Genomic DNA, 23,157 nt, shown 5'->3' on the forward strand with positions numbered 1-23,157 from the left:
TATATATATATATATATATATATATATATATATATATATATATGTATAATTTCACTTGATGTGATTTTATCTATTTTTTTTACATTTTTTATTATATTTTTTCTACATTTATTTTTATTTGTGAATTTATTAATTTAGTTGATGTTTTTTTTACTATCTGTGAGTTTTGATAGATTGGCCTTAGGGCCATCCCATTAGGCATTGCACATATGTGTAAATCTGAACCCATTTAAACATTTTATTTATTTTATCTTATTTCATTTATTTCTTTTTTTAAGATTTGCTATGCATTTTTTTCATTTATTTTCATTTCTGAATTTATATATTTAATTTATTTTATAATTTTGTTCATAAAATGGCTTTCGCTCGCAACCATGTACAATTTTTAGTTTATTGTAGCTATTTTATCTTATTCATTTATTTAGTTATTTATTTGTTTAATTTGCTTTAAATAGTTGTTTGGTTTTATATTTGTACATCAATTATTCATTTAGGTGAATTTATGATTTTTTTTAATATTGTGTTTGTCACCTATGATTAACTGGTCTTTTGTTGGTTGCAATGGACAGTCCCAGGAGACATTGTGCACATGTTATAAATCTAAACCAGAGGAAGACGTAGTGACTTACTTTATTTATCTATTTATTTGCGTAATTTATGGCATTTATTCAGATTATTCGTATCCATTTACACATGAGATTAATCTAAACCCCTGAAACGTTCATCTATTAATTTTTTTTCTTTCTTTTTTTAATCTATTTTTATTTACGTAGTTTTTTTCTAAATTTGTCTCTAAGAAATCTGAGAAAAATGTATTACAACATTAGCCCATTGAAAATGCATTTATTTATTTTTACATTTATAATTTTTATTTTTTTTATGTCTTTTTTTTTCCAACAGATGGTCTAGCCATCTAGGTATTTGTTTTGGGCTGATTTGCCTAAATCAACCATCAGATTAGTTTGGAAGTGTCCCGATTTCTAAGGGCAGAAAATCTTTCATTTTTCTGAGGTCTCTCCAGACCCCGTAGCATAAAAAATAAGAGCGAGAAGGGGGGTGAAAATGAAAAAAAAAACATTATAGTCACTTTTCATTGGTCCTCATCTGACTCCTTATGCCACCTCTACCGCTTGCAGCTTGTCTGGCCTCCATGCCGGTCTTCGGTTCTTCTGATGCCAATGAAGTTACATGGGACCAATGTTCATTAATGATGTCATTGACCTGTGGTGCCCATGTGACTTTGTTGGCCTTAGCTATTGAAAACCCAAAGACCTTCTGAGGGGTGCGAGTTCTCAATGGCAGCAGATGTGCTGTCACTAGGGATGAGGGACCCATGGATGGTCGAGTTCAACAGAACTTTAGTTCAAAGTTCAGTTTTGGTACCAGAGCTCTACCCATCCAAAGTTCGGTTCAGCTACAAGAACTCTACTCGTCCAAAGTTTGGTTAAGCTACAAGAAGTCTACTTGTCCAAAGTCTGGTTCGGGTACCAGAACTCTACTTGTCCAAAGTCCGGTTCGGGTACCAGAACTCTACCCATCCAAAGTTCGGTTCAGCTACAAGAACTCTAGTCATCCAAAGTCCAGTTTGGGTACCAGAACTCTACTCATCCAAAGTCCGGTTCAGGTACCAGAACTCTACTTGTCCAAAGTCCGGTTCAAGTACCAGAACTCTACTTGTCCAAAGTTTGGTTCGGGTACCAGAACTCTACTTGTCCAAAGTCCGGTTCAGGTACTAGAACTCTACCCATCCAAAGTTCGGTTCAGGTACCAGAACTCTACCTGTCCAAAGTCCGGTTCGGGTACCAGAACTCTACTTGTCCAAAGTCCGGTTCGGGTACCAGAACTCTACCTGCCCAAAGTACGGTTCAGGTACCAGAACTCTACCTGTCCAAAGTCCGGTTCGGGTACTAGAACTATACGCGTCCAAAGTTCGGTTCAGGTACCAGAACTCTACCTGTCCAAAGTCCGGTTCAGGTACCAGAACTCTACCCATCCAAAGTTCGGTTCAGGTACCAGAACTCTACTTGTCCAAAGTCCGGTTCGAGTGCCAGAACTCTACCCGTCCAAAGTTCAGTTCAGGTACCAGAACTCTACCTGTCCAAGGTTCAGTTCAGGTACCAGAACGCTACCTGTCCAAAGTCCGGTTCGAGTGCCAGAACTCTACCTGTCCAAAGTCCGGTTCGGGTACTAGAACGCTACCTGAACTTGAACTCGAACCTCATAGAAATCAATGGAGACCCAAACTTTGGTGCTGTAAAAGGTCTCTCTCTCCAAACTCCAAAGTCCATGTTCGGAATTCAGCACTGGACACTAGGTGCCCAGTACGAACCCTGAACTTTACAGTTCAGGTTCGCTCATCTCTAGCTGTCACAAGACAGAAGAGGAGCTAGGACAGGTGAGTATAATATGTTTTTTTTTATTTAATCTCTATTTAGCAGTCTGGATTTTAGGAAAATTCAGTCCTTGCTCTTCATGCAGTGGTTTTATGACTTTCTGATCATGGTGGGCTTTAGTACATACATAGGAGCCAATATGAGGAGGCAGGTAACATGATAAGAGCAGCAGGCGCGTCTCAGACCACTATAGACTCCCTATAGCTATTGTACCTAAACTGAAAACACAGATCCCAGCTTTCCTTAAAGATAATCTGTCAGCAAGTTTTTGCCCCCTACTCTGAGAGCAGCATAAATATAGGGGCCTTATTCCAGTATTGTGTCACCTTCTGGGCTGGTTACTATAGTTTTGCTCTAATATTCATCAAATCTGTCTAACCCCGCCCCCAACTCTGATTGGCAGATTTCTGCCTATGCACAGAGTACACAGAAAGCGGCCAATCAGTGGTGTGGGTGGAGCTACACAGAGCTCATATCATTTCTATCTGATGTCGCTTTACAGAAAGGATTAGGACACAAACTGCTAAAAGTATCACGATTAGTGATGGGCAAATTGACAAATTTCAAATTCAAATTGAGCTCGAGTTTGGTCAGAAAATTCAATTAGCATCGAACTAATTCAATGCGAATCAAATTCACTTTATTACCCTCTAAGATCTCTCTAGACCCAAGAGGTTAATAAACAGGGGTGAACAAAATTATACTCACCGACTCCCCACCTGTCCTTCTGTGCAGCGCAGCCCGCTCTAGTATGGTCTTCTTCTGTATGACCAAGGAGACACCAAAGATGTCGGGCACTAAAAGAGTCTAGATACGACTTTACGAAGATCATATTCATGACTGGGGCAACGGAAGCTGATGATGAGGGCTCGGTGGGTATCATTTTTTTTTTTATAATTACTCTTTAATCCCCTCCTTGCTATTTTGAATCCAGGATGTCGGCCGCCGTTTTGTTGGATTTGTGCCAATTGAGCTGCAAAAAAAATTAAAGATTTTTGGCAATTATTTTTCTACTTAGTGAATTTGATTTTACTCAAACGGATTATCGATTCATCTCTAGTAACTCGATATTTTTAATAAGTAAATGATGATCAGAAGATTTCGCACAATTGAAGTTTTTTTTTATGGTCATGTACATGAGTAGGGTTGAGCGAAATGGGTCGGCCATTTTCAGAAGTCGCCGACTTTTTGCAAAGTCGGGTTTCATGAAACCCGACCCTACCCTGTGTGGGGTCGGCCATGAGGTCGGCGATCTTCTGAATCTGGTATCGGAATTCCGATCCCGAGTTCTGATATGTTTGCAATATCGGAAATCGGTATCGGAATCCATATTTAAGTGTAAAATTAAGAGTTAAAATAAAAAATATTGCTATACTTACCCTCTGACGCACCCTGGTACTAACCGGCAGCCTTCCTTCCTTAGAATCAGCGCGTGAAGGGCCTTAGATGACGTCGCGGCTTGTTATTGGTCGCGCGACCGCCCATGTGACCGCTCGCGCGACCAATCACAAGCCGCGACGTCACCGAAGGTCCTTCAAGCGCTGATTCTTAGGAAGGAAGGCTGCCGGAAAGAAGCAGGGCGTGTCCGAGGGTGAGTATATACCTAATAAAAGTCGCTCAACCCTATACGTGAGGTCTTAAGAATTATCCGCGCTTCCCGACAGGAATAGATTTTTTTTCTCTACTGCACAAAAAAAACAACTTCAGATAATGAAGATATATGACAAAAGATTGCACATCCGTATACTGTATGTATAGCTGTATATTGACACTGAGTAGCTATAACTTGATGACTAATGAGTCTACTCGTAGCAACATCCTGACAAGCACACCTATCATACTGATTGTGCGACTGTGCCCACACCACCAGGGCCCGAGCCGCAGTCACAATGTCCCAGTTCTGTTCTAATTGGGAGAAACCCAGCTAGTTAACCCTTCATCTGCTGTAAGCGCCATTGCAAAAACTAACATGGTCGACATGACCCAGTCGATGCGCTTTGACTGCTTAATGCAGTCGAAACGCGTCGACTGGGTCATGTCGACCATGAAAATTTTTCTTTTGTATTCACCATATTTTCTTTTGAAAAACAAAAAGAAAAAGAAAATCTAGTCCTGTTGAGCCGGAATCCAATTTTTTCTATTACCCTTTTTATCTTGTCAGTGAGCATCCCCATGTTGTGATCAGCACCAAAAAGTACATTATGCCGGCTCAGGTACAGACCAGTACATTTTTTTTGTGTTTCAATTTCCTGGTGGTGTGAACAATGTCCCTACAGGCTTGTTCACCGTGTGCACGGCTCATGTGTTTCTGTTTTAACCATTTGTCTTCTTGTTTCTACAAGACTAGGGAGGTTTCCACCCCTCCTTGTGAGCCGTGCACATAAAAGCCATTCTACGCTGCGTGTCCATATTGGACATTACCTCTCTGAATCCTGCTCAGACAGGTAATATACAGATGACCAGGTTTTTAAATACATCAGATAGGGATTACATACATTAGTTAGGACCGCTCTAATACGGTATACCTTGACGTTTGCTAGAACGGCTTAATATACATTTTTTGCAAAAAACATATTAACCAAATACCCTGTGTTTTTCCAGCCTTTTATTAGCACTTGCTGTTTACTGATATTTTTTGCAACAGAGTATTTTTTGGTTTTACTGTGCCCTTTTTTGTGTTTCAAAGGCCAGTACATTTTAGTAAAAAAATATATATAGATGAAAATAAAAAAAATCCCTTTTGAGGTGTAACAGAAAAGAATAAAATGTAAAAAAAATACTTAGAATTAGTTACTATTTTTTATTATATAAACATATCATACACAAAACAAGTAATTTAACATATAACATTTATAATATATAGAGTCAAAATCTCAATTTGAGCAGGAGTTTTGATTTGCATCAAAGGTCTAAGGGGCAATGTTTCTCCTTGTGAAGAGTCACAAGCCAAACCTTGCATATCAGAGTGAGGATGACTTAAAAGCCGTGCAATGCTCATCTCGTAAATTAAGTATGCAAATTGTCTCTTCAGAGAGGAAGAAGACTAGAACTCCAGTGCCACCTATTGGAAGCAGATACATTCAGTGCAAATGGAGTCTGTTGGGAAGGGGTTGCAAAAATTAAACAATTCTGCTCATCTCCTGCCAGCCTTCCCTAAATCTATCATGCTACCACGGCTCTTCACAAAATCCCGACAAGTCATCTCTGACTTTCTTTCCATTCCGAGTCCTTCGGAGCCATTGACTATGCACCATGCTGTAATGTGAGGCACAACGAATGTGTTTGATGGCATTTGAAATCACACAGGTCCATGTTGTCCCCGTCCACATAAACCAGATGGAATATAATACTAATATTACCCTGCATGGAGGAAAGGTAGATTTTCTACAAGACCAATATTTCTAACGATACCCATGGCCTGCTGGGGTAAGTGACGGAGTCAGCGGCTTTGTGCTCCATCACAACTCTTAACAGTATGGGTGGCTTGAGAACACCGATTGTGTTACTAATGTAGCATACAAGGCAGCCCATGACCAGACAGGCCCTTCTGGCATTTGCCAGAATTGCCAGATGGCCAGTCCGGCCCTGGTTTGCTGTCAATGATATGCGACATTGCCCTCCGATCGCTCTTCCTTGGAGTTCCACTCATTCTTAGTCTTCTGATGCTGAGTCGACATCATGTGGTCATTGACGTGGATCGTGTCCACATGACCACATGAAGTTAGAGGTAGTGCCAGAAGACTCACAACGAGGTGCAGAGATCAGAGTACCATGTGGGACAGGTATAGAGAGGGCTAAGGAGAGGTGAGTACTGTATATTTTTAATTTTTTTATCACTGTCCCCGTCCTTCAGAATACAGAAAATTGCGTTTTCTGGAATTGAAACAAACTCTTGAATTCATCAAAAAAATTAATTCTTTTAGAAGGTGCTCATCTCTAATAACATTTTTAAATGAGCAAATCAATTTCAAACAAATCAAATTCATTTAGTTTCACCCCAAAATTTATGGCAATTCCAAGTGTTGGATTAATCGCTTTATGCAAATGTTGCAAAATGGCGATCATTAGACGGTTAGAGATGGGTTTAAAAAATTATAAAAAATATATAGTCACATCATCCCTGCCCTGCCCTGTACAGCTGCAGAGCCGCTCACTTCTCCGGTCCAGTGTTCCAAGAGGAATCACTGTGTATATGCTCCATAATGCAAACGCTACATAGAGAAGAGTTCATCCTGCAAGAAGCAAAGACTCATGGCTAAGCTGGAATGCGTAGAGGGACATGGCCTGGTTCACAATGGGTTAATTATAGATGAAGCTTCAGGACCTAAACAGATCCTGTCATCTGTATATTGTCACATGCCTCTTCATCACCCAAGTTCGTCCTGTTACATACTTGTCATTACCCAAGGTCATCCTGTTACATACTTGTCATTACCCAAGGTCATCCTGTTACATAGTTGTCATCATCCAAGGTCGTCCTGTTACATAGTTGTCATTATCCAAGGTCGTCCTGTTACATAGTTGTCATTATCCAAGGTCGTCCTGTTACATAGTTGTCATTATCCAAGGTCGTCCTGTTACATGATCAGAGCGGGACACTCAGGGATTGTTTTGCAGATTGCCACATTTGTAGAGATGTTTTTGTTACTTCTATGCCAATGGTTGGAGATATAAAGAAGCAAATACTCTCAAGTTTTGACTTGCGTGAGTGCAAAAAAGATGCTTATTAAATCGGAATCAGAAGAAGAGAAGGAATAATAGGGCCTTATGGCGAAATGTCTACAGCCTTCACATTAGTTCAGCAACTTTCACCACAATCCAATTCTCCTAATCTCCAATTAATGCCTCAATCTTTCCTATAATAATCACCTGATATGCAAGTCCGCGCCCGCCATTATGACCCAAAGTGGCGCCTGCAAGAGTGCACAGCCTATTGTAGGTTTTACAAAGTGTAAAAATATATATTCACGTCTCCCAGGCCCTGACCTTCTGCGTTGTCCTTCTTATTTTCATCTTCACAATTCTGGTCCAGTCTTTGGCACTACCAGGGCTGACTTATAATGACATCATGGAGCGACGTACGTCAAGGATTAGTCATTGCCGAAGGCACCGAAGATGAAGATTGCAGACTTGTGATGAGAAGACCAGAACTGAACAGTGAAAACCAGGCGGTGAGATCTGAGGAGTAGCGATTGTCATTTTCTTCTGCTTTGAACCACCTCTTAATTATCCATTATGAATCCAGTAAAATGGTGGCTGTCTGGCCACTATTTTGCTGGATTCGTATGAAGCATATGGAATAAAGTTCAGATTCTGGTGACACTATTTATCTGGATGCTGTATGATACTATTTATCTGAATGCTGTAGGACACTATTTATGTGGATGCTGTATGACACTATATATCTGGATACTGTATAACACTATATATGGATGCTGTATAACACTATTTATCTGGATGCTGTATAACACTATATCTGGATGCTGTATGACACTATATCTGGATGCTGTATGACACTATATATCTGGATACCGTATAACACTATATATCTGGATACTGTATGACACTATATATCTGGATGCGTATGACATTATTTATCTGGATGCTTCATGACACTATATCTGGATGCTGTATGACACTATATATCTGGATGCTGTATGACACTATATATCTGGATACTGTATAACACTATATATGGATGCTGTATAGCACTATTTATCTGGATGCAGTATGACACTATATATGGATGCTGTATAACACTATATCTGGATGCTGTATGACACTATATCTGGATGCTGTATGACACTATATATCTGGATACCGTATAACACTATATATCTGGATACTGTATGACACTATATATCTGGATGCGTATGACACTATTTATCTGGATGCTTCATGACACTATATCTGGATACTGTATGACACTATATCTGGATGCTGTATAACACTATATATCTGGATACTGTATGACACTATATATCTGGATGCTGTATAACACTATATATCTGGATGCTGTATAACACTATATATCTGGATGCTGTATGACACTATATATCTGGATACTGTATGACACTATATATCTGGATGCTGTATAACACTATATATCTGGATGCTGTATAACACTATATATCTGGATGCTGTATAACACTATATATCTGGATACTGTATGACACTATATATCTGGATGCTGTATAACACTATATATCTGGATGCTGTATAACACTATATATCTGGATACTGTATGACACTATATATCTGGATGCTGTATAACACTATATATCTGGATGCTGTATAACACTATATATCTGGATGCTGTATAACACTATATATCTGGATACTGTATGACACTATATATCTGGATGCTGTATAACACTATATATCTGGATACTGTATAACACTATATATCTGGATACTGTATAACACTATATATCTGGATACTGTATGACACTATATATCTGGATGCTGTATGACACTATATATGGATGCTGTATAACACTATCTGGATGCTGTATAACACTATATATCTGGATGCTGTATGACACTATATATCTGGATGCTGTGTGACACTATATATATGGATGCTGTATAACACTATATATCTGGATGCTGTATAACACTATATATCTGGATGCTGTATGACAGATTATCTACCGTATATGCTTTATCACACTATTGATATGAATTCTGTATGACACAATTTATCTGAACCTCACACGTCATTTTTTGGATATTGTACCACATCTGAATACTGTACGAGTTGGATGTAGAATGGCACCTTCTGTATACTGAATTTATCTGGATACTATAAGACACTATTTATCCGGATACTGTATGATTCTATTTATCTGGATGCTATAATACACTTTTTCCAGATACTGCATGAGTTTTTCTGACAGCTGTGTAGCACTATTTTTTATGCTGTATAACTATTTATCTAGATGCATTATGACACAATTTATCTGGATTCTGTATGACAATATTTACTTGAATGTCACATTTCACCTTGGTAGATACTTTATCACATCTCAATACTGTATGAATTGGATGTAGAATGACACTATCTGAATGTTGTTTGGCCCTATTTATCTGAATGCTGTTTGACCCTATTTATCTGAGTGCTGTTTGACCCTATTTATCTGAATGCTGTTTGACCCTATTTAACTGAATGCTGTTTGACCCTATTTATCGGAATGCTGTTTGACCCTATTTATAGGAATGCTGTTTGACCCTATTTATCAGAATGCTGTTTGACCCTATTTATCTGAATGCTGTTTGACCCTATTTATCGGAATGCTGTTTGATCCTATTTATAGGAATGCTGTTTGACCCCATTTATCAGAATGCTGTTTCACCCTATTTATCAGAAAGCTGTTTGACCCTATATATCTGAATGCTGTTTGACCCTATTTATCTAAATGCTGTTTGACTCTATTTCTCTGAATGCTGTTTGACCCTATTTATAGGAATGCTGTTTGACCCTATTTATCAGAATGCTGTTTGACCCTATTTATCTGAGTGCTGTTTGACCCTATTTATCAGAATGCTGCTTGATACTATTTATCTGAGTGCCGTTTGACCTTATTTATCTGAATGCTGTTTGACCCTATTTATCTGAGTGCTGTTTGACCCTATTTATCAGAATGCTGCTTGACCCTATTTATCTGAGTGCTGTTTGACCCTATTTATCAGAATGCTGTTTGACCCTATTTATCTGAGTGCTGTTTGATACTATTTATCTGAGTGCCGTTTGACCTAATTTATCTGAATGTTGTTTGATACTATTTATCTGAATGCTGTTTGACCCTATTTATCTGAGTGCTGTTTGACCCTATTTATCAGAATGCTGTTTGATACTATTTATCTGAGTGCCGTTTGACCTTATTTATCTGAATGCTTTTTGACCCTATTTATCTGAGTGCCGTTTGACCTTATTTATCTGAATGCTGTTTGATACTATTTATCTGAATGCTGCATGGCATTATTTACATGGATGCTTTAATAACTATTTATTTAGAAGCTTTATGACCCTATTTTTCTGGTCAATGTCCAGCATTACTTATCTGTATGTCACTTTCTCGATACTGTACAAGTTGGATGTAGAATGACACTGAATGCTTTATGACACTAATTATCCGAACAAGACAAAAAAGTGGATGTTTATAGTAGTTGAGTAATTTCTGACACCACTTACACTCAAGCACTTTTTTTACCATGCTGGAAGGCCAGAGAATTGGAAAAAAAGCCAAATAGGACTTAAAAAAAACAGCAAAAAACCCATCAGTTGCTGAACATGTTTGATTTTAGAGAGTACGTCAGAATAAGCAGCATGCAGCATTTACTGATGTGGCCATGCGTGCTGGATTGGTGCACAAACTGCACAGTTTTGCAGCAGTTGCATGTGGCTCAGGTTTATAAAAAGTGACCGGACACATCTGATACATGGAAACTCTGCCTGTTATCTGGATGCTATATGATTTCATTTATTTAGATTTTTGAAGTACTTGACATTGTGGGAATATACAGAAATAATGTGTATTAAATATTCATTGCCGCATCTGTTACAAGGGTGTGACCACATGACAATAACATTTAAGGCTGAATGAGATTTAAACTTTTAAAGTTTTCACTTTAAAGTCAGCAAAAAAAAAAAGAGTCCCCAGCTAAGGCAGTGGGCTGAAAAACAGCCCTGACAAAGAAAGACGCATGGGGATTATAAAGTCTTCCACTGGCACAAAACAGATGGAGGCTTTCACAATTTTTGCCACTGCAAGGATTCTGAGAAAAGACGTTATAGTGAGATTTCTGTGAAATGTAAGATTAGAAGGAATATCTGTTTATAATATACTGTAGTAATTTCATTCATATGTTTCACCATTAGTTATTACTATTAAGATACATTCACTGCTTGATAATGTATATAGGAGCAATATTATAGTAATTCTGGTATATTCTTGTACATAGGAGCAGTATTATAGTAGTTATATTCTTGTACATAGGGGCAGTATTATAGTAGTTATATTCTTGTACATAGGAGCAGTATTATAGTAGTTATATTCTTGTACATAGGGGCAGTATTATAGTAGTTATAGTCTTGTACATAGGGGGAAGTATTATAGTAGTTATATTCTTGTACATAGGGGGCAGTATTATAGTAGTTATATTCTTGTACATAGGTAGCAGTATTATAGTAGTTATATTCTTGTACATAGGGGCGGTATTATAGTAGTTATATTCTTGTATATAGGAGCAGTATTATAGTAGTTATATTCTTGTACATAGGAGCAGTATTATAGTAGATATAGTCTTGTACATAGGGGGAAGTATTATAGTAGTTATATTCTTGTACATAGGGGGCAGTATTATAGTAGTTATATTCCTGTACATAGGGGGCAGTATTATAGTAGTTATATTCTTGTACATAGGAGCAGTATTATAGTAGTTATATTCTTGTACATAGGGGCGGTATTACAGTAGTTATATTCTTGTACATAGGAGCAGTATTATAGTAGTTATATTCTGTTACACAGGAGCAGTATTATAGTAGTTATATTCTTGTACATAGGAGCAGTATTATAGTAGTTATATTCTTGTACATAGGGGCAGTATTATTGTAGTTATATTCTTGTACATAGGAGCAGTATTATAGTAGTTATATTCTTGTACATAGGGGCAGTATTATAGTAGTTATATTCTTGTACATAGGGGGCAGTATTATAGTAGTTATATTCTTGTACATAGGGAGCAGTATTATAGTAGTTATATTCTTGTACATAGGGGCGGTATTATAGTAGCTATATTCTTGTACATGGGACAGTATTATTGTAGTTATATTCTTGTACATAGGAGCAGTATTATAGTAGTTATATTCTTGTACATAGGAGCAGTATAATAGTAGTTATATTCCTGTACATAGGGGCAGTATTATAGTAGTTATATTCTTGTACATAGGGGCAGTATTATAGTAGTTATATTCTTGTACATAGGGGCAGTATTATAGTAGTTATATGCTTGTACATAGAGGCAGTATTATAGTAGTTATATTCTTGTTCATAGGGGCAGTATTATAGTAGTTATATTCTTGTACATAGGGAGGAGTATTATAGTAGTTATATTCTTGTACATAGGAGCAGTATTATAGTAGTTATATTCTTGTACATAGGAGCAGTATTATAGTAGTTATATTTTTGTACATAGGGGCAGTATTATAGTAGTTATATTCTTGTACATAGGGAGGAGTATGATAGTAGGTATATCCTTGTATATAGGGGCAGTATTATAGCAGTAATATTCTTGTACATAGGGGCAGTATTATAGTAGTTATATTCTTGTACATAGGGGCAGTATTATAGTAGTTATATTCTTGTACATAGAGGCAGTATTATAGTAGTTATATTCTTGTACATAGGGGCAGTATTATAGTAGTTATATTCTTGTACATAGGGAGGAGTATTATAGTAGTTATATTCGTGTACATAGGAACAGCATTATAGTAGTTATATTCTTGTACATAGGGGCAGTATTATAGTAGTTATGTTCTTTTACATAGGGGCAGTGTTATAGTAGTTATATTCTTGTACATAGGAGCAGTATTATAGTAGTTATGTTCTTGTACATAGGGGCAGTATTATAGTAGTTATATTCTTGTACATAGGGAGCAGTATTATAGTAGTTATATTCTTGTACATAGGGGCAGTATTATAGTAGTTATATTCTTGTACATAGGGGCAGTATTATAGTAGTTATATGCTTGTACATAGAGGCAGTATTATAGTAGTTATATGCTTGTACATAGAGGCAGTATTATAGCAGTTATATTCTTGTACATAGGGAGGAGTATTATAGTAGTTATATTCTTGTACATAGGAGCAGTATTATAGTAGTTATATTCTTGTACATAGGAGCAGTATTATAGTAGTTATATTTTTGTACATAGGGGCAGTATTATAGTAGTTATATTCTTGTACATAGGGAGGAGTATGATAGTAGGTATATCCTTGTATATAGGGGCAGTATTATAGCAGTAATATTCTTGTACATAGGGGCAGTATTATAGTAGTTATATTCTTGTACATAGGGGCAGTATTATAGTAGTTATATTCTTGTACATAGAGGCAGTATTATAGTAGTTATATTCTTGTACATAGGGGCAGTATTATAGTAGTTATATTCTTGTACATAGGGAGGAGTATTATAGTAGTTATATTCGTGTACATAGGAACAGCATTATAGTAGTTATATTCTTGTACATAGGGGCAGTATTATAGTAGTTATGTTCTTTTACATAGGGGCAGTGTTATAGTAGTTATATTCTTGTACATAGGAGCAGTATTATAGTAGTTATGTTCTTGTACATAGGGGCAGTATTATAGTAGTTATATTCTTGTACATAGGGAGCAGTATTATAGTAGTTATATTCTTGTATATAGGGGGCAGTATTATAGTAGTTATATTCTTGTACATATGAGCAGTATTATAGTAGTTATATTCTTGTACATAGGAGCAGTATTATAGTAGTTATATTCTTGTACATAGGAGCAGTATTATAGTAGTTATGTTCTTGTACATAGGGGCAGTGTTATAGTAGTTATATTCTTGTACATAGGAGCAGTATTATAGTAGTTATGTTCTTGTACATAGGGGCAGTATTATAGTAGTTATATTCTTGTACATATGAGCAGTATTATAGTAGTTATATTCTTGTACATAGGAGCAGTATTATAGTAGTTATATTCTTGTACATAGGAGCAGTATTATAGTAGTTATATTCTTGTACATATGAGCAGTATTATAGTAGTTATATTCTTGTACATAGGGGCAGTATTATAGTAGTTATATTCTTGTACATATGAGCAGTATTATAGTAGTTATATTCTTGTACATAGGAGCAGTATTATAGTAGTTATATTCTTGCACATAGGGGGCAGTATTACAGTAGCTATATTCTTGTACATAGGGGGCAGTATTATAGTAGTTATATTCTTGTACATAGGAGCAGTATTATAGTAGTTATGTTCTTGTACATGGGGCAGTGTTATAGTAGTTATATTCTTGTACATAGGGAGCAGTATTACAGTAGTTATATTCTTGTACATAGGGGCAGTATTATAGTAGTTATATTCTTGTACATAGGAGCAGTATTATAGTAGTTATGTTCTTGTACATAGGGGCAGTATTATAGTAGTTATATTCTTGTACATAGGAGCAGTATTATAGTAGTTATATTGTACATAGGGGCAGTATTATAGTAGTTATATTCTTGTACATAGGGGGCAGTATTATAGTAGTTATATTCTTGTACATAGGGGGCAGTATTATAGTAGTTATATTCTTGTACATAGGAGCAGTATTATAGTAGTTATATTCTTGTACATAGGGGCAGTATTATAGTAGTTATATTCTTGTACATAGGGAGGAGTATTATAGTAGTTATATTCGTGTACATAGGAACAGCATTATAGTAGTTATATTCTTGTACATAGGGGCAGTATTATAGTAGTTATGTTCTTTTACATAGGGGCAGTGTTATAGTAGTTATATTCTTGTACATAGGAGCAGTATTATAGTAGTTATGTTCTTGTACATAGGGGCAGTATTATAGTAGTTATATTCTTGTACATAGGGAGCAGTATTATAGTAGTTATATTCTTGTATATAGGGGGCAGTATTATAGTAGTTATATTCTTGTACATATGAGCAGTATTATAGTAGTTATATTCTTGTACATAGGAGCAGTATTATAGTAGTTATATTCTTGTACATAGGAGCAGTATTATAGTAGTTATGTTCTTGTACATAGGGGCAGTGTTATAGTAGTTATATTCTTGTACATAGGAGCAGTATTATAGTAGTTATGTTCTTGTACATAGGGGCAGTATTATAGTAGTTATATTCTTGTACATATGAGCAGTATTATAGTAGTTATATTCTTGTACATAGGAGCAGTATTATAGTAGTTATATTCTTGTACATAGGAGCAGTATTATAGTAGTTATATTCTTGTACATATGAGCAGTATTATAGTAGTTATATTCTTGTACATAGGGGCAGTATTATAGTAGTTATATTCTTGTACATATGAGCAGTATTATAGTAGTTATATTCTTGTACATAGGAGCAGTATTATAGTAGTTATATTCTTGCACATAGGGGGCAGTATTACAGTAGCTATATTCTTGTACATAGGGGGCAGTATTATAGTAGTTATATTCTTGTACTTAGGAGCAGTATTATAGTAGTTATGTTCTTGTACATGGGGCAGTGTTATAGTAGTTATATTCTTGTACATAGGGAGCAGTATTACAGTAGTTATATTCTTGTACATAGGGGCAGTATTATAGTAGTTATATTCTTGTACATAGGGGCAGTATTATAGTAGTTATATTCTTGTACATAGGGAGGAGTATGATAGTAGGTATATCCTTGTATATAGGGGCAGTATTATAGCAGTAATATTCTTGTACATAGGGGCAGTATTATAGTAGTTATATTCTTGTACATAGGGGCAGTATTATAGTAGTTATATTTTTGTACATAGGGGCAGTATTATAGTAGTTATATTCTTGTACATAGGGAGGAGTATGATAGTAGGTATATCCTTGTATATAGGGGCAGTATTATAGCAGTAATATTCTTGTACATAGGGGCAGTATTATAGTAGTTATATTCTTGTACATAGGGGCAGTATTATAGTAGTTATATTCTTGTACATAGAGGCAGTATTATAGTAGTTATATTCTTGTACATAGGGGCAGTATTATAGTAGTTATATTCTTGTACATAGGGAGGAGTATTATAGTAGTTATATTCGTGTACATAGGAACAGCATTATAGTAGTTATATTCTTGTACATAGGGGCAGTATTATAGTAGTTATGTTCTTTTACATAGGGGCAGTGTTATAGTAGTTATATTCTTGTACATAGGAGCAGTATTATAGTAGTTATGTTCTTGTACATAGGGGCAGTATTATAGTAGTTATATTCTTGTACATAGGGAGCAGTATTATAGTAGTTATATTCTTGTATATAGGGGGCAGTATTATAGTAGTTATATTCTTGTACATATGAGCAGTATTATAGTAGTTATATTCTTGTACATAGGAGCAGTATTATAGTAGTTATATTCTTGTACATAGGAGCAGTATTATAGTAGTTATGTTCTTGTACATAGGGGCAGTGTTATAGTAGTTATATTCTTGTACATAGGAGCAGTATTATAGTAGTTATGTTCTTGTACATAGGGGCAGAATTAATAGTAGTTATATTCTTGTACATATGAGCAGTATTAAAGTAGTTATATTCTTGTACATAGGAGCAGTATTATAGTAGTTATATTCTTGTACATAGGAGCAGTATTATAGTAGTTATATTCTTGTACATATGAGCAGTATTATAGTAGTTATATTCTTGTACATAGGGGCAGTATTATAGTAGTTATATTCTTGTACATATGAGCAGTATTATAGTAGTTATATTCTTGTACATAGGAGCAGTATTATAGTAGTTATATTCTTGCACATAGGGGGCAGTATTACAGTAGCTATATTCTTGTACATAGGGGGCAGTATTATAGTAGTTATATTCTTGTACATAGGAGCAGTATTATAGTAGTTATGTTCTTGTACATGGGGCAGTGTTATAGTAGTTATATTCTTGTACATAGGGAGCAGTATTACAGTAGTTATATTCTTGTACATAGGGGCAGTATTATAGTAGTTATATTCTTGTACATAGGAGCAGTATTATAGTAGTTATGTTCTTGTACATAGGGGCAGTATTATAGTAGTTATATTCTTGTACATAGGAGCAGTATTATAGTAGTTATATTGTACATAGGGGCAGTATTATAGTAGTTATATTCTTGTACATAGGGGGCAGTATTATAGTAGTTATATTCTTGTACATAGGGGGCAGTATTATAGTAGTTATATTCTTGTACATAGGAGCAGTATTATAGTAGTTATATTCTTGTACATAGGGGCAGTATTATAGTAGTTATATTCTTGTACATAGGGAGGAGTATTATAGTAGTTATATTCGTGTACATAGGAACAGCATTATAGTAGTTATATTCTTGTACATAGGGGCAGTATTATAGTAGTTATGTTCTTTTACATAGGGGCAGTGTTATAGTAGTTATATTCTTGTACATAGGAGCAGTATTATAGTAGTTATGTTCTTGTACATAGGGGCAGTATTATAGTAGTTATATTCTTGTACATAGGGAGCAGTATTATAGTAGTTATATTCTTGTATATAGGGGGCAGTATTATAGTAGTTATATTCTTGTACATATGAGCAGTATTATAGTAGTTATATTCTTGTACATAGGAGCAGTATTATAGTAGTTATATTCTTGTACATAGGAGCAGTATTATAGTAGTTATGTTCTTGTACATAGGGGCAGTGTTATAGTAGTTATATTCTTGTACATAGGAGCAGTATTATAGTAGTTATGTTCTTGTACATAGGGGCAGTATTATAGTAGTTATATTCTTGTACATATGAGCAGTATTATAGTAGTTATATTCTTGTACATAGGAGCAGTATTATAGTAGTTATATTCTTGTACATAGGAGCAGTATTATAGTAGTTATATTCTTGTACATATGAGCAGTATTATAGTAGTTATATTCTTGTACATAGGGGCAGTATTATAGTAGTTATATTCTTGTACATATGAGCAGTATTATAGTAGTTATATTCTTGTACATAGGAGCAGTATTATAGTAGTTATATTCTTGCACATAGGGGGCAGTATTACAGTAGCTATATTCTTGTACATAGGGGGCAGTATTATAGTAGTTATATTCTTGTACTTAGGAGCAGTATTATAGTAGTTATGTTCTTGTACATGGGGCAGTGTTATAGTAGTTATATTCTTGTACATAGGGAGCAGTATTACAGTAGTTATATTCTTGTACATAGGGGCAGTATTATAGTAGTTATATTCTTGTACATAGGAGCAGTATTATAGTAGTTATGTTCTTGTACATAGGGGCAGTATTATAGTAGTTATATTCTTGTACATAGGAGCAGTATTATAGTAGTTATATTGTACATAGGGGCAGTATTATAGTAGTTATATTCTTGTACATAGGGGGCAGTATTATAGTAGTTATATTCTTGTACATAGGGGGCAGTATTATAGTAGTTATATTCTTGTACATAGGAGCAGTATTATAGTAGTTATGTTCTTGTACATAGGGGCAGTATTATAGTAGTTATATTCTTGTACATAGGAGCAGTATTATAGTAGTTATATTCTTGTACATAGGGGGCAGTATTACAGTAGTTATATTCTTGTACATAGGGGGCAGTATTATAGTAGTTATATTCTTGTACATAGGAGCAGTATTATAGTAGTTATATTCTTGTACATAGGTGGCAGTATTACAGTAGTTATATTCTTGTACATAGGGGGCAGTATTACAGTAGTTATATTCTTGTACATAGGAGCAGTATTATAGTAGTTATATTCTTGTACATAGGGGCAGTATTATAGTAGTTATATTCTTGTACATAGGAGCAGTATTATAGTAGTTATATTCTTGTACATAGGGGGCGGTATTATAGTAGTTATATTCTTGTACATAGGAGCAGTATTATAGTAGTTATGTTCTTGTACATAGGGGCAGTGTTATAGTAGTTATATTCTTGTACATAGGAGCAGTATTATAGTAGTTATGTTCTTGTACATAAGGGCAGTGTTATAGTAGTTATATTCTTGTACATAGGAGCAGTATTATAGTAGTTATGTTCTTGTACATAGGGGCAGTATTATAGTAGTTATATTCTTGTACATATGAGCAGTATTATAGTAGTTATATTCTTGTACTTAGAGGCAGTATTATAGTAGTTATGTTCTTGTACATAGGGGCAGTATTATAGTAGTTATATTCTTGTACATAGGAGCAGTATTATAGTAGTTATGTTCTTGTACATAGGGGCAGTATTATAGTAGTTATATTCTTGTACATAGGAGCAGTATTATAGTAGTTATATTCTTCTACATAGGAGCAGTATTATAGTAGTTATGTTCTTGTACATAGGGGCAGTGTTATAGTAGTTATATTCTTGTACATAGGAGCAGTATTATAGTAGTTATGTTCTTGTACATAGGGGGCAGTATTATAGTAGTTATATTCTTGTACATAGAGGGCAGTATTATAGTAGTTATATACTTGTACATAGGAGCAGTATTATAGCAGTTATATTCTTGTACATAGGGGCAATATTATAGTAGTTATGTTCTTGTACATAGGGGCAGTATTATAGTAGTTATATTCTTGTACATAGGGGCAGTATTATAGTAGTTATATTCTTGTACATAGGGGCAGTATTATATTAGTTATATTCTTGTACATAGGAGCAGTAGTATACTAGTTATACTTTGATAGTTATTTATAAGGTTCTCTTTAACAAACCAGTTACTACAGCAATGCCCAGACATGTGTACCCTAAAATACTGCAATCATAGTGTACTATTTGTCGGCCCCTGAGTAGAGGATTCCCCTCGGTTGATGTATGTGCTGCCCCCATGCTTACTTTGCAGTTCTTCATGAAAAGCTGATGTTGCTGTATCTAGAAAAGCTCCATGGTCATCATCGACATTCTGCTCATTCTCCAAGACTGGCATACAGTACATACGTGGCGCACATAAGAGGACCCTCAAGGTCATTTAGGTTCTTGCCAATTAACACTTCAAATTATAGTCATGTGGTCTGAGGCGCAGCGCTCGCTCATCAACTGTCACATCTGCAGAAAGTGCTTGTCAAGAGATCGTCCGGAGGGGCTGCTCTGACCTTGCCTATCATTGAAGATGCAAATGTGTAAAGGTGTTTGCAAAGAAAATGTTAGAATATTTCCCTGAACGCTGCTGAAACCGATGGATCAAACAAGTATCTTCTCCTTATCATTTCTGTAACATAAAGGCAAACACGCAAATAAACCCAAGATAATCCCAGATGAAAGATAAACTGTAAAAAGTGTTATCTTTAGTAAAAAAAATATAGATTTAGTAGAACCGAATCTTTCTGGGATGAGTGTTTCATGCCACATAATTCACCACAATATCATAGAGCTTTAACTATACATCATGTTCCATATTATTATGCAAATGACATTTTTCTTGGATTTTCCTAAATGGTCGGTGCAAATGACAGTCAGTCTAATAAAAGTCATCACCCGTTAGATTATATATCGAACTTTATTGAAGAAACCTCCCAATGATAACAGTATAATATCCACAATGAATGAAACCTCACAATACACTGTTCCAAATTATTATGCACAGTAGAATTTCTATACATTTGACATTTGTTTCATAGAACTGAAAATGCTCATCTGTGGAATTTGCAGCATTAGGAGGTCACATTCACTGAACAAAAAAGCTATTTAACTCCAAAACCTCCTAACAGGCCAAGTTACATGTAACATAGGAACCTTCTTTGATGTCACCATCACAACTCTTGCATCCATTGAACTTGTGAGTTTTTGGAGAGTTTATGCTTGTATTTCTTCCCTCCCAGAGCTGCTGTTTTGATGTGAACGGCCCCCCACCCTCATAGATCTTTTTCTTGATGATACTTGAAGGTTCTCTGTACGGTTGAGGTCAGGGGAAGATGGTGGCCGCACCATGAGTTTATCTCCTTTTATGCCCATAGCAGCCAATGACTCAGAGGTATTCTTTGCAGCATGAGATGGGGCATTGTCAGCATGAAGATGATTTTGCTCCTGAAGGCACGTTTCTGCTTTTTAGACCATGGAAGAAAGTTGTCAGTCAGAAACTCTATTTACTTTGCAGAGGTCATTTTCACATCTTCAGGAACCTTAAAGGGCCCTATTAGCTGTTTCACCATGATTCCGGCCCAAAACATGACTCCTCCACCTCCTTGCTGACTTCGCAGCCTTGTTGGGACATGGTGGCCTCCACCAACCATCCACTATTCCATCATCTGGACCATCCAGGGTTGCTCAACACTCATCAGTAAACAAGACTGTTTGAAAATTAGTCGTCATGTATGTCTGGGCCCACTGCAACCGTTTCTGCTTGTGAACACTGTTTAGGGGTGGCCGAATAGTAGGTTTATGCACCACAGCAAGCCTTTGAAAGATCCTACACCTTGAGGTTTGAGGAACTCCAGAGGCACCAGCAGCTTGAAATATCTTTTTGCTGCTTTGTAATGTGTTGTGAGTTCCGTTCTGGAGCTCCCTTCTGTGGTTGCTAATGGTATTTTTGCGGGTTCTGCCCTTAGGCTCCCTCTGGTGGTTTCAAGTGGAACTGCTGCTCCGTTAGGTGGCTGTGGCAGCTGCCTTCACTAATCGCCTTGCCTGGGTTTGTTATTTAAACCTGCTCTGGGCTTTAGTCCATGCCTGCTGTCAATGTTCTTGGTTGGATTTGATTCTTCCCTTGGATTTCTCATATGGCCAGTCCTTGTCTGCAAAAGATAAGTTTTGCTAGTTTTGTTTGTCCATTTGTTTGGACTCTATTGCTTTGCATTTTGTCTCTTTTGTCCAGCTTGTCACTATGTCTTATTCAGGCTAGCTGGAAGCTCTGGGAAAGCAGATTTGCCCCTCCACACCGTGAGTCGGTGTGGAGTTCATTTTTGTAAACTCTGCGTGGATTTTGTAGTTTTTAATACTGACCGCACAGTATCCTTTGCTCTCTGTCTATCTAGTTTAGTATTGGCCTCCTTTGCTGAAATCTAATTTCATCTCTGTGTTCGTCATTTCCCTCTCCTTTCACAGTCAATATTTGTGGGGGGCTGTCTTTCCTTTTGGGGGTTTCTCTGAGGCAAGATAGCTTTCTATTTCCTTCTTTAGGGGTAGTTATTTCTTAGGCCGTGACGAGGTGTCTAGGGAGTGTCAGGAACATCCCACGGCTATTTCTAGTTGTGTTGTTAGGATTAGGGACTGCGGTCAGTAGAGATACCACCTTCTCAGAGCTCGTTCCATGTTGCGTTTTAGCCACCAGGTCATTTCAGTGTGGCCTCTTAACCACCAGTTCATAACAGTAATGGCTTTTTAGCAGCTGCTCTCTTAATCCGATGAACTTGCCTGGCAGAAACCTTCCTCATTATGCCTTTATCTGCATGAACACGTCTGGGATCAGAATCAGCCACAAATCTCTTTACAGTACAATGATCACGCTTAAGTTTTCAGGAAATATCTAATGTTTTCATCCCTTGACCAAGGCATTGCACTATTTGATGCTTTTCAGCAGCAGAGAGATCCTTTTTATTTCCCATGTTACTTGAAAACCGTAGCCTGCTTAATAATGTGGACATCATTTTTAAGTAGTTTTCCTTTAATTAGAATCACCTGGAAAACTAATTATCACATGTGTTTAAGATTGATTTTAGTGATCCATTGAGCCCTGAGACATAATACCATCCGTGAGTTTATTTGAAAAACATAAAAATTAAATTTTTATGACACTTAAATCCAATTTGCATAACAATTTGGAACACAGTGTAGTTTTACATAGGACTGCAGGATCACCGTTTGCACTACTGTATGTTAGTTCACAAGCCTTTTGCAATTGGATTTTGCAACAACTCGGCCCTAAAGATCTTATTGAGAGCCTCTAAGGGTGGAGGAAAAAGATTCTAAGGACTCTGGTCCAGTATCCATGACGGTAGTCCATGGTCGCCAGGTCATAGCTATGCGAACCTCCTACTACCTTCAACATCCTCAGTGTTTCTTCTGATTACTGAACTGCCACAAAGTCGTTATTGCTGTACTGATACACAATTATTCCGT

General features: G+C 36.3%; 1 long non-coding RNA gene across 1 annotated transcript in view; it reads right to left on the reverse strand.

Annotated features, from left to right (window-relative positions):
* The window catches only part of LOC138649059 (uncharacterized), a 126,111-nt gene that overhangs the window by 4,899 nt on the left and 98,055 nt on the right, over nucleotides 1–23,157 (reverse strand). The window contains exon 2 of the long non-coding RNA XR_011315230.1: nucleotides 3,102–3,366. This is a non-coding gene — a long non-coding RNA (uncharacterized lncRNA). The remainder of the gene's footprint in view (nucleotides 1–3,101; nucleotides 3,367–23,157) is intronic.

Source organism: Ranitomeya imitator, chromosome 9 (assembly GCF_032444005.1).
Source record: "Ranitomeya imitator isolate aRanImi1 chromosome 9, aRanImi1.pri, whole genome shotgun sequence".
Classification (NCBI taxonomy): domain Eukaryota; kingdom Metazoa; phylum Chordata; class Amphibia; order Anura; family Dendrobatidae; genus Ranitomeya; species Ranitomeya imitator.